We start from the raw sequence: 13,789 nt of genomic DNA on the forward strand, positions 1-13,789 counted from the left end.
AACTTAAAAAAAATTGGGGTATAACTATGAATGTCCATTTTGTATCTGTGTATTCAAAGTGGTTGGGATAGATATATAGTTGCATTCTCAATGAATAGAATGATTTTTTCTAATGGTGTTTGTAAGTAGGATCACATGTCTGCATCTTATACAGCAATTAACCACTAGGAAGAATGTATGCAGTGTATTATTTGTTGAAACTGTACTTTCGATTTGATTTGAAACTGCCTCATTGCTATATGTTTATCAATAAAACTTTGGAAAGAAAAAAAAATTAATACATAGAAAAATCTACCCTTGATTTTCCCTTTCTAAAGAGAATCCAAAGCAAACAGTGTCTGTTTCTGGATAAATTAATAGAAGACATAAATGAATCATTTTCTTAATCTCAATGTGTGATGTTTATTATAGAAATGGGAGAAATTGTTAGTGCTTTTCCCATAATGTCATTGACTTGTGTTTGGATAAATCATTAGACTTAAGTGACATTGTAAAAATATTTTTCATTATAATTTGTATTTCCTAAATTCTATGTATTTAAATTTTGCATTCATTATGTTCTTATACTATTACATTTTAAGTTAGAGTTTTGAAGGATACAATTTGGAGAACAACTCAAGCCCAGGACATCTAAATATTTCCCACAAACTGGGGAGATCCGATTCACATCGCCCAAGTAAAGACCTATTCTTTTCAGAGTTGTTTTAAGGAATTGAAACATTCACAAGAATAAAAATGAGGGCTAGCCAAATAGCACAGCTGATTAAAGCGCCTGCAAGCAGGAGCAGGGGCTGGGGGATCGATCCCCAGGCCTGCTGTGCCGGCCCCCTCCCCACTACCCCCCCCCACAGGGGGGGCACTGAGATGGCAGTTGAGACTGGGCGTGGTAGCACGCGCCTGTAATCCCAGCTCTTGGGAGGCTGTAAACAGGCAGATCACTACGAGTCCGATCTAGTAGTGAGCCCCCGAACACCCTGTAGACCCTTCTCTATAATACAGGGGGAAAAAAGAATAAAAATAAACAAAATCTCAAAACTTCAAAATCTCAGAGGAGGGATTAGTCTGTATCCTGGCTTCCTAAACAGAAAGCACTAAGAAGAAAGTGAGACAAAAGTGTAGGCGCAGCAGGAGAAGACGCCCTGGGGAGAGAAGCGCTCACCGCAAGTGGCATCAAGACAGCGGGCCAGAGTTCCACCGCTATTCTGTGCGTGTTTTGGACAACCAGTCCTGTGTTCATATCAGAAGTGTGAGGGTTCAAGAAAATTCTTCCCGTTTATCCCTTGATATTGACAAAGCGTTTCCTTCTTAGACGTTTTCTTCATCTTGACACTTTAAATGTTTTAGTTTGGTTTTGAAGTACTCTTTGCCAAAAGCAGATATCAAAGCTATGACACAGAATATGTAGTAAAGATCTGTAAAGTTAAATTATGAGACTGGAGGCTAGGGCCGGTCTATATATTATTTCTATCCCTCTGAAAGGCACTATGAGACTATACAAATGCCGTATTTCCAAATATGAATAATAAAGATAACAGCAACTGGGCTGGTGAGATGGCTCAGTGGTCTAAAGCACCTACTTGGAACAAGTTCAGCAAAGCACAAGGACCACGGTTTGATCCCCCAGCACCACATGCCAGCCAGCCCCGCCCCCTGGTGGGCTGAGATGGCCACACACACACACACACACACACACACACACACACAAATAAATAAAATTAAAAAAAAAAAGATAACAGCAACTGGTAAACTTGTGCTGTAGCTTCTAATAATGGTCTAAGTACATGATGTATCATTTGCCAAAATAGAAATATTTTGCTGTGGAGATAGCTCAGAGATCTGAGTGCCTGCCTGGCAAGTTCAAGGACCCAAGTTCGATCCCTGGCACCACATAATGTGCAGTACAATGTGCAAGCTGAGACTCGGCGTGGTGGTACAAGCCTCTAATCCCAGCACTGGGGAGGCTGAGACAGGAGGATCACTACGAGTTCAAGCTGTGTAGTGAGACCCTGTACCAAATAAATAAATAAATAAATTTTTAATAAAAAAATTAAATAGAAATGTTCAAGAACATTGAGGGAGGCCTGGGAGATAGCTCAGAGGCATAAGCACCTGCTTAGCAAGCATAATGTAATGAGTTCTATTACTGGTAAAAAAAAAAAAAAAAGGAAAATACATTTTAATTTATTTATTATGAAATAATTATAGTAAAACTCCCACTTATGTCAGTTTTATGGCATAGATTTCAATGAACATTTGATTTAATTAAACTATAAAGTATCCGTAAGACTATGTCAATACAATGCGCCTGCTTGTGTTATGTTGACACTACCACTTTTTTTATTCACTTTGGGATACTGCATAATTAAAACTTTATTTTGTAAAATATGATAGCTACAATGATTCTCTAGATAACATACATTTTTATAAATATAAAAATTAACTTTGATTATCCTAGTTTTTGTTTGCTTTATTTTTGCTTTCTTTAAAACATGCTCTTCTAGTGTTTGAAGTTCTAGTTGACAGTATAAATACTGCATTTTGAATACTCCTTCCTAAACTCAAGTAAAGTGGTTCTTTCAGTCTCTGTGGTACACATCTGGGAAGTTTATACTTAATGTCTTATAAATTGTTCACACAAATTTGTCAACCCTCTCTTCATGTTCTGTAAGTTTCAGCGTAGTGTTTTGTACTGATATAAGGGGACCACAATATATTACACTTTAAATAAATACAACAAATGAAATACCCTGATGTTTGTAGAACAGCCCTTAGTCTTAAAATCTCCTTGATTTCATTCTCAGACTTAGAGTAAAAATATACAATTTAAAAACTCAAACTTTGATAAGATCATGGTGCATATAAAAATACATCTAAAAAAACAATATTATGATTTATGTAGCCCTGGAATTTGCAGCCAGGATTACTCTCCCACTGCCTCTATCACCACCCCTTTGCCTTTTGTTTTCCAATAATGGCTCACAAAGTTGCCTGGATGGGGCTCATACGTGTCATCCTCCTGCTTCCACCATTGTCGTCATAGCAATTACAGGCCTAAAGCACCTTGCCCAACTTTTCACTTTTAAGTATAAGGTAGGCTGTATCTCTTTAGTTTGTTTCATTATTAGAGAATTTTAAAAATAGTTTTAATGATTATAATCTGTGGTTAATTAACATTGTGGATGGCAGGCAAATGCTGATGAAATCTGGTTTTCTTCAATTACCTTATTCAGCAAACTGATTTATTGGTCCAACTTAGAAATCTTCTACTAACTGAAGTTAACATTAGTATATATGGCTGCATGGATGGCTACAACAATTATAATCCTTTGAACAGAGATAATGTGTTTTCTAGATGCAATGGAAGCCTTAGTAACAATTTAAATCTAACACTTTGCTTAAACAGTACAAAACAAAGGATTCTTCTATTTCTAGTGTGGGCTTTGGTTTATTTGTCTACTGATTAAAGACTAGAATACACCTCACACTATTCCTCCTGTCATCTGACCTGCAATTGATGGGTCAGATGAGGGTGCCAGAGTGCCAGTGTTCAGGTGGAGCAGCGCGGTTGGCCACCGCACCTTCATCAGTCTCACGGGTGTCCTCTCATCAGCCCTGCCCAGGTGAGTGATTACAGAATTGCTTTTAATAGGAAACATATTGGATATGTTTCACTTGATTCATTTATAACAACAACAAAAAAATCTCTTTCAAGAAACTTTTAAAGGGACCTGGGAGATAGCTCAGTAGAATAAGCAATTCCCTGGCAAGCGCAAGGGTCTGAGTTCAATCCCCGGTTCTGCAAATAAATAAATAAATAAATAAATAAATAAATAAATAAATAAATAGACCTTGTTGGAAATTTGAAAGTATTTTGTCCGATGCACTGGCAGACCTTTTTTCAGATACTGACAGTGCAGGCAAAAGGAAAAGAAAGACGTTCGTGTTCGCCTCTTGTGATAGTTTCTGATTTAGTTTGCCCTGAAATGTGAAGGTTGAGTGAACGGTAGGACCAGCTGACGAGGCAGCGGCCCCGGGCCTGGGCAAGCTGCTTACGGCCTCTGGTAACCATAGCGTCCGCTCCGTGTTGATGGGGCGCCTCCCTTCCCAATGTTCTCGCACACATCGCCTGAGACCCTTACCAGGTAGAGCTCAATAGATCTGCTGCCAGGTCGCCTGCGACAGGCAGAGCTCGCCCGGCAGGTCACAGCCCACAGAAACAAGACAGCATGGCTGAATGCTTGGTTCGGTTTGTCGTTGTGTTTTGGTACTCAGACAGCAGCGGAGGGGCGATTCTCTTTTTGTAAAGGGCAGATCTGCCCTTTTGCAAAACCAGCTGCAACGCCTACATTTTATTTAGACGGGACTCCAGGCCAGGTGATGGATGCCTGGATATGAGCCTGCACCAGGACCGCTCAGAGGCAGCCCCGTGGCTGCCACCGGGACAGCGCAGCTCATTTCTAGGAACAGCGTCCTGCTCGCTTCCTCTTAATCACATCTTCTGCTGACCAAACCTCCAGGGGTTGCCAGTGCCTCCCGCCCACCTCATTTTCGTGCTTCTCAACAAAGGCTTCTTTCCGAGAGCTGAACAGAAGATAAACATGTAACATTTTCTTTAATTGTGTTAACAGTTTTGCTGATTTATTTTCATTTAAAATGTCTAGAAATTTCTAGTATATTATTGGTATTCTTCCTCCTCATTCAACATTTGTAGGTCTTACTGTATTTCCTTCAAATAGTTTTTTTTTTCTAATTTTTTTTACAGATGTATTTTTGACACAACAGAATTCCAAAAATAAAATTTCTAATTATTATCCTCTGAAAAAAATGTTTTATATTTGCTCAAAGGTTTTATATTTGGTGACTTCTAGGTAATGTGCTCGAATAATTGATTTTGACATATATACATACAAAAATATGTTTAGATATATTATATTATCCATTAAATTATACACATTTTTTTCTTCCTTTTTTATATTTTAGAGAAGGGTCTACCGGGTTTTCAGGGTCTCACTACTAGATCAGACTCGTAGTGATTCTCTTGTTTACAGCCTCCCAAGTGCTGGGATTACAGTGCACACCACCAGGCCCAGTCTCAATTGCCACCTCAGAGTGCCCCGGGGGCAGGGCCAGCAGGGCAAGCCTGGGGATCCAATGCCAGCCCCTGCACATGCTTGCAAGCGCTTTAATCCACTGAGCTATTTGGCCAGCCCTTACCCAGCCATTTGGGAATCCAGTCTTATTTTTTGTTTTCCTTGAGTCATCTATTATCCCCTCTCCTATTCACTGTGTTTAGGCAGGCCTGACATATCTGTAAGTGTTACTTTGAACTTTAACCATGAAAATCAGTGCCTCTATACAAAATCCACTACCTCTATACAAAATCCACTTAGATTAGGGGTTTGTATTGCTTGTTCCTTTTGTAACTATTTGTTTTACAACATTACCCTAAGAATACTACAATTTTTTTCTATATTCTATTTTTTTCAAATAACTTATCTAGATCAAAGACAGAGGTTGGCTTGCATGCTATTTAATATTATGAATGGAATGTATTTTACACAGCCATTCCTCATTTTCAGGCATAGTGCTCATAGTTTTTGCAGGTATGAAAATATCATAGCAGGATTCCTAGTGCACACGTGTGTTTATTGATGCATTTATATTAAGGGAGATACGAAAAAAAATGATAGTGGCTTGTCAAGTATTCTTATGCTTTTAATTCTGAACATGCTATTACCAGATTATTTGCAAGAGAGCTATGAGATTTGAATGATAGCTTATGGACATTTAATAATGTTTCATTCTTTGTCAATTAACATTTGATCAATCGATTGGCATAAAATCAATTGCAAAGGAGTCAGGAAACTAAAACAGGTCCAGATCTTCTTGTCACAAACAAATGGAACACGCACATGGGAGAGTGATAAACTATGATGCTTTTTAAAAATTTGAAAACTTGATAGTATGAAAAAATTTTAAAACACTTGAGAATTCCACCAACATTGTAAATACATTAAAATAAGACCAATGTGCGTTATCTCTACAGGAAGAACTTGTGGCACTTGATCCTTCAGAGTTAAAAACAAAATTTAAGCAAACTTGTTTGTGTATATATTCATTTTTGTTTACAAAGAATGTATTTTTGTAAACACATAAAAAAAAATCACCCAATAGTCACAGCTAGCCTTTTCACTACTGACAACTGTTGTACCTGGTTCAGGTTGAGAATCTGAATTTCTGTACAGACAGCCCTTTACTTAGCAATTTATATTATCTTCCAGTAGTTTTTCAAAATCACATTTGTTTACTTATTATATGCAATTTTAAAGAAAAAGGGAGAGTAAGAGAAAATGGAAGAGGGTGTCAGTAGAAGATAGGGAAGGAAAAGGGGGAAACAAACAATGAGAACTAAATTGTCCAAGACCTAAACTACACGGGACTTTGTTCAGCTTAGTCAGTTTTCTGCTTCGTCTTTTGCTTTTGGAGGGTACGGACTTTGTAGACAGTTCACTTTAGCTCACTTCAGTGTGAATTTGTTGTTTTATTTCCTTTCGCTTTCTATTCTCCTCCAGGGTAATTGCATTGATAGCAATTCTCTGCAGGAACAATATAAACAGAAAAAAAAATTCTAAAAATATGGTGATGGCTGGCCAAATAGCTCAGCAGATTAAAGTGCCTTCAAGCAGGCACAGGGGCCTGGGGTTCGATCTCCATTGTGCTGTGCCAGCCCCACTCCCAGGTCACCCTGAGACTGCAATTGAGACTGGGCGTGGTGGCACATGCCTGTAATCCCAGCCCTTGGGAGGCTGTAAACAGGCAGATCACTATGAGTCTGATCTAGTAGTGAGACCCTGAACAGCCTATAGACTATTCCCTAGATACAAAAATAAAAATAAATAAAAATATGGTGGATATTTAAATTTCAAATATATATTACAATATGAGACACATTATCAACTCTTCCAAATGCTATTAATTTCTGTGAATACACATATCCACATTCTCATAATTTTCTGTGGTACTTCTAAAAGACTCTTGTGATTGCCTTTGGTTGCTCTGTTGTGATTTCCTTGATATACTGATTCCACTGAAAACGTTTATCTTTCATGATCATTTTGGCTTTGAAACGTAGACAGATATTGTACGCTGTCATTCCAGTGAATATGATGGATGAGGACAAACTGTACTATCTTTACAAACCTGCCTTTACATTGGGTGACACTTGATGGGTGCTTGCACCATATTTTTTGACATGCCTTGTACAAACACAAAAGAAGACTTCCAGAACTGCTTTCCAAAGTGGCAAGAATGTGGGTAAGTATGCCTGAACTGATGGTTAGTATTTCAAAAGAGATTAATGGCAATATTTAACTGCACTTTAAAATTTTAGGGGTCAGCCAGATGGTTCAGCAGATTAAAGTGCCTGCTTAGGCAGACGCAGGGACCAGCCTTCCATACCCAGTGCTGGTCCCGCCCCCGTGGCACACTGGGATGGTGATTGAGACTGAGTGTGGTGGTGCACCTGTAGTCTCAGTGCTTGGGAGGCTGAAAACAGGAAGATCACTAGGAGTCTGATCTGTGTAGTGAGACCCTGTAGACCCCATACTAAATTTAAAAAATAAATGAAACATTCAACGTACGTTTCAAGCATTCCTTACATGTAACTATGGAAAAGGACTGACTAGACAGATTTACTGGAGAGGATAAAAGACAGATGGTCCATCATGTCCGTACTGAGCGCCAGGAAATCCAGGAGCTATTCAGTCCAAAAAGCTGGAATCATGCAGTATAAGTCCAAGTTGAAAAGTCAGTGAACTCCTTGTAGTTAGTGATGAGTCCACATTACATGGCTGAGAAAATTGGGGTCCAGTGTCCACAGTAGCAGAAATGGCAGTAGCAGAAATGCACCATCTCCAGCAAAATCAAGCTTGCCAACAGAGGCGAACTCCTTCCTTCTTGTACCTCTAATATCTGGGTCGGAAGCCTGGTGGACTATGCCACTCTGAATCAATGCAGGTCTTGCCCTATGTTTCCTGACCAATGTATCAACTGTACCTAGAAACAAGTCCACCAGCACACACAAAATAGTGCTGTACTCATCTGTGAGGGGTGACTCAATTCAGTCAAATGTAGTCATAACAGTAATATAGATAATTTTGGTTTTTATATTAATACAGTGTCTGTGTAACTCATGAAATATTGCCAATATATAATTGTGAGCCAAGGACTACCTCTGAGTTCTTAGGTATTTTTTAAATCTATGCTTGTTTTTCTGGTGTTTATTATTCATATAGTTTCTACTTGTTAAAATCTTGGATTTCCAGAACGCATTTGGTAATTTATTGGGAAATCGGTATCTTATACAAATCTGAAAGTAAACCCTAACTTTAAATAGTATTTCCATGAAATATATATTTTTAGAAGACAAGACTGTGCTTCTTATGTAATATTACTTTTCATCCCCTATTTAACTTACCAGCATTTATTTATCCTTAGGAAATATTAACCTTTAATAGAGAATCTGAAACTTACCATTTCATCTATGACTGATTCTGAATTTAATGGCTTTTGATACAATTCAACAGAGTTCATCATTTCACTACTTGAGTTTATAGAAGATGCTACTGGGATTTCCTACTATGTGTGAGTTCCTATTTCTATAAACAAAACATTTAAGCATGCAAATACATTTTTTCTGGGGATACCTACATGTAGAATACAAAAAGATGTACAACATAATGCTATGTTTAGATGAGTACCCTGTAAACATCCACATGTGAGTCTTGATTCCCAAGGTGGTGGTATTAGGAGGTGTTATGGACCTTAAAAAAGTGAACCACAGAGTGGTATCCTTACTTGACTGGGATGTCCCTTCCCCTCAAGGACCCGGGTTGTGTCTCTCTCACTTATCCATGTCCCTCTCACTTAGTCAGACCAATGAAACCCTTTAACTGGGTTTGAAACTCCAAATAGTGAACTCCTTAAGCGTTAGCTGCCTAGGTGTTGTGTTGTAGAACATGAAGCCAACTAATAAAAGTAGTAACAGAAAGGACAATGAAATTTTATGACTTTATAGGCAGTTATTCTTTAACTCCATTAGATTAATAAAGTATCATTTTCTCACTAAGACCCACAAAGGGAGGATTTAGTAAGCAATTAGTAATTAGTATCATCATCATTCTAACTCACATATGCTCTCGGTCATTCTTGCTCTAGGTCACATTCTCTGTCTCTTGTGCTCTAGCTTTCTGTAATAATATGCATTTCTTATAAAACTGTTTCAGTGAAATTTAAACAACTACTCTGTCCTTGACAAAGGCACTGCCTAATATGTATATGGGCTTATGGAATGACTCATGCCCTGTGTAGGTTCACCTTCTGTGACGGGCATGCATAATGGTCTATTAAAAGGAACTAAGATGACTTATGGACGTGTATCAACTCCGCATGGTAAATGTAAGCATTATGCACTAAAATGTGTATTAGTAATATTTTTCTAAAGTTAAGATAACAAAATGGTAAATTAATGATATTAATAGACTTCTACATCTTTTTTAAGAAGTTTAATTTTCCTTATACTGCATTTTCAATGCTTCTGTCTAATTGTTTAGAGGTAAAACAATTTTAAGCAATATACAATTGAAAATTGCTGTCATTTGAGTATTTTTATCTTTATACTTAAATAACAATATTAATTGAAATGTAGCTTTAATCTAACTAATACACCTGTGAAAGGAAATCAACCCTTGCACTGTATACTGAAAAAAATAGTGGAATATTTTAGTGAAGGTTGTAGTGAGTTTTTTTTCTAAATTTAGTTAGATTTTGTTAATGCATGAAAAAATAATTCTGACAAATGAAAAAAATAGAAAATCATGTATCTTGTTTCATAGTCTAAGAAAAAGTTCTTTATTGCCTAGGTCAATTACAGTCAATATTGGGATTTTTTTCTAAGTATCCTGGGTTAATCTCCTTTTTATTTACCATCTGGTCTTTGTTCTTTGAAAATTACCTCACTGCCCTCATTTACCTTAGGCACTAAATCTATAAACAGTAGGAAAACTGTTCTGGAAGTGGTAAAAATAATCTTATCTAACTGGCTTAAACAAGCTAAAAATTTGTTACCAAAAGAATTGAAATTCAGTATCTAAATAGTTTGAAGCAAAGATGGATAAAAATAACATCAGGAGTAGTTCTTTCTCTTTACTCTTATAGAGTACACTTTTCATTTGTTTTTAAAATATTCATTTGTTATAGAATCACAGAATACCACCAAGCTTTTACTTAGTGCTGTTTGGCAGTGCAAAGTTCTTAAACTATTAGTTTTGGATTTGGGGTGGAAAGGGAAGAACACCAGCTTTCCAGCTGCCTCCGCAGTGGAGACAGCACATGTTGTTTTCACTACTGTACACTTGACCTGCACACCAAGAAAAAGGTGGAACATTTAAAACACTACGATCAGCTCAGGGTATTTGTCAATCTGAAATAAAGTGGGCTAGGGAAGTGAGTCCTGTGGATCAAGGGTACTAAAGTCCCTTTCACTGCAGTGAGTGAGATGAATGTTGGGTGTTGGGTGTGTGGGTGTGTATTTGCGTTCGTTTGTGCATGTATGACCATGCATATGTCATATTTATCTTTGTGGGAAAAGACTGGAAATGTTTGCTTTTATTTATTTTAGAACGTGACCCAGCGAGCAGCCACACTCAGGAAGGGGATGGTAGGCCAGGTGTCACACAAGCTCCAGGTGCCTCAAACTGAGCACAAAGCTAAATGGCCACGCTTCTCATTTAGATTTAAAAATTGGCATTGTTTTCCTGTCCCTCTCTTTGCTGAGGCATTACCCTTTGATGAGCCTTTTGACATGAATAGATTTTTTTGGGACAAAACTTAAGGACTAATTTTAACCTTAAAACATTCCACTTTTGTAATTTGTTTTAAATTGTTTTATGTATAGTTAAGCACAACTGTGATCTAGTTTTAAAAGAAAGTTGTGCTTTTAGTTCATTTGTATTCCCTGATTACTGTGAAAAAGTGCTTACTAACTATATTTGCAATTTGTTGCAACAGCTATTTCTTAAGAGAAGCTTGAGTGTAGAGTCATTTCTATGGCTTTAGTATGTGCCTATTGCTGTGAACTTTTGGCAAATAAAACATATGTTTTCACAAAAAAAATGATATTCAGAGTAGTACAACCATCACTAATTTCTAATTTCAGTACATTGTCTTCATTCTTAAAAGAACCATCAAAGTCATTACCAAGGATTCTCTGCCTCTCACTGCCCCAGTCCCAGGGAGGTACTAGCCTACTTTCTATTTCTATGGGTTGGTCTTTTCTTGATAGTTCTTATAAATGAATCTTTTTTTTTGTCTTTGTAGCTGGCCCTGCCCATTCTGGAGGTGGAGCTGGCATGGCATGTGATGCTGGGGATCGAACCATAGTCCCTGCACTTCCCTAAGCTTGCCTAAGCAGGTGATTTACACCACTGAGCTATCTCTCTGGCCCCAAAATAAATGAAATATTTCAATACGTTGTCTTTTGTAATTGGTTTCTTTCACTTAGGTTCATATTTTCAAACACATATATTTCATAGTATATGTGTATTAATGCTTCATTCTTTCTGTGGTCAAGTAATATTCATAGTACATTGATAGATATAGATATAGATGTAGATATAGATATAAATATATATGAAATAATATATACACATATATTTACAAATATTTTTCATTTCATTGTTTGATGCATGTTTGAGTTGCTTCTGCTATTTGGCTAACACAGAAATAGTCTTTTTGCTTTCTTGATGTTATTCTTAAATTTCAAACGTTTTGTTAGTGAAGTCTACCTTATCAATAGACCTTTAGTGTCATATGTAAGAATTAATAATCCAGCCTAAGTCCACAAAGATTTTCTTCCATGATTTCCTTTAAAAATGTTAAAATGTCAACTCTCTCCATATAAGTTCCCTTCTATATGTGGTATGACTGAGAACACAACACTCTTCTCCTTATGTGGCTATTCCCTTTGTCATGGCAACAGTGCAGAAAGTCTGTTATGTCTCCCCTTAAGTTGTCTTTCTTCCTTATTGATAATACACTGAGTATAAAATAAAGGTTTATTTTGGAACTGTCAGTTCTTGTTTCTTGGATTTATTTTTCTCTTTATTTGAGATAAACCATTTTCCTTTGTTTTCTACCTTATAGTTATTTTCTATTCTTACCAATAAAGTTTCAATGTTTTCAGTGTACCTTTCTGTTTTAATGCTGTAATGCAAAAACATTTTTTCTCTATATGTCTCTATTTTATGTATTTTAAATTATGTAAATAGTAATGTACTATCTATGTCTTTTATTATTATTCATATATTGATTTTAAAATAATAGTTTGTATAGTATCTCCAAAGTCTTGTACTCAAAGTCAATACTGTGAAAAATATCTTTCATATTCTGATCAATATGTATAAATATCTTCTGGAATATTTCACAGAATTGAAATTATTGGATGATGATTATAAACATTCCTAATTTCACACATGTTTGGGAGAATTCAGAAAGTTCTACAAAGTGCAAAAATATGAAATCTCAAGTAGAAGACAAATCAATTTATATATTTTTCCTTTTGACCAGCTCTTTATAAGTCCAGATTTTTCATTTGTATCAGTTCAAATAAAAAAGTAAATATTAAAAACATTTAATATTGGTATCTTTTTCAATTTTGCTTCTCACTACATAATTATGAGATTTTAGATTTTTTTCTATAAGTTACTCAAATGCTTTACTCATTTCTAAATATTGAGATTATTTTGTTTTTTATATCAAGTAGTTCACTCTATTGCAAATATTAAACCTTCATTTTGAACATTATTAATGTTTCCCCTATTTTATCAGTCACTAATAATTAACTATGTTTATGCAACTTAACATTTAGTTTGAAATGATGAAATTTACGAGACTTTTTTGTACTTCTGAATATTTGTTTTATTTTGTTTGATACTTCAAGCAACACTTTCTAATCATAACACAAAGATATCTGCCCTCACTTTTTCTGAGAAACTTTTTTTTAAATTTAAAATCCTTCCTCTGTATACCGCTTTACTGAGAATCCTCAGAAGGATGCACTTTCAAAACTTCTACTAAAATTTTGCCCTTTTCTCTGAGATTTGTGCTGTGCATATTTTATATGTTAAATATATGAACACAAACACATTTCTATCCAACTTAATCCTATTTCCTCAGACTACTTTATTTTTTAAAAAATTTTTGAAATGTATCTTCTGTTTAAGAGAACAAATGTAATCTTTTTATCCTTCCTCAGTGTTTATAAAGATTATGTTGTGGTTTGTGTCTAGGTGTCCCCCCAAAGCCTCATGCAGTCATGGGGTAGCTTCTGGAGTTTGTGATTGATTCCTGTGGGTGTGGGTGCTACACCTGCCCTGGGACAGGTAATCTGCATTATAATGAAGGAGGGGAGAGGCCAGCTGGCTGCCTGAGCTGCTGCCACTGCCTTTGCTCTCTGCCCTTTCCTGCTACTATGATCTAATGCTCTCTGCCATTAGCCACCCTGCCTTGTTGCCAGCTGAGTATGAACTGAAACCTCCATTGACTGTGAGCTAAATAAACCTTTTCTTCCTTCATGTTGGATGTTGGGTATTTTGTCCCAGCAACAAGAGAAGAGTAACCAAGACAGATTATTATAATTATCATGGATTTTTCTTTATACTTTGTTTAATTATTTAACTTTTCAAACTGTTGTATTGGAAATTTTGTTAGGAGCACACTGCAAATTAATATC

This window comes from Octodon degus, unplaced genomic scaffold (genome assembly GCF_000260255.1).
Source record: "Octodon degus isolate 3935 unplaced genomic scaffold, OctDeg1.0 scaffold00013, whole genome shotgun sequence".
NCBI lineage: Eukaryota > Metazoa > Chordata > Mammalia > Rodentia > Octodontidae > Octodon > Octodon degus.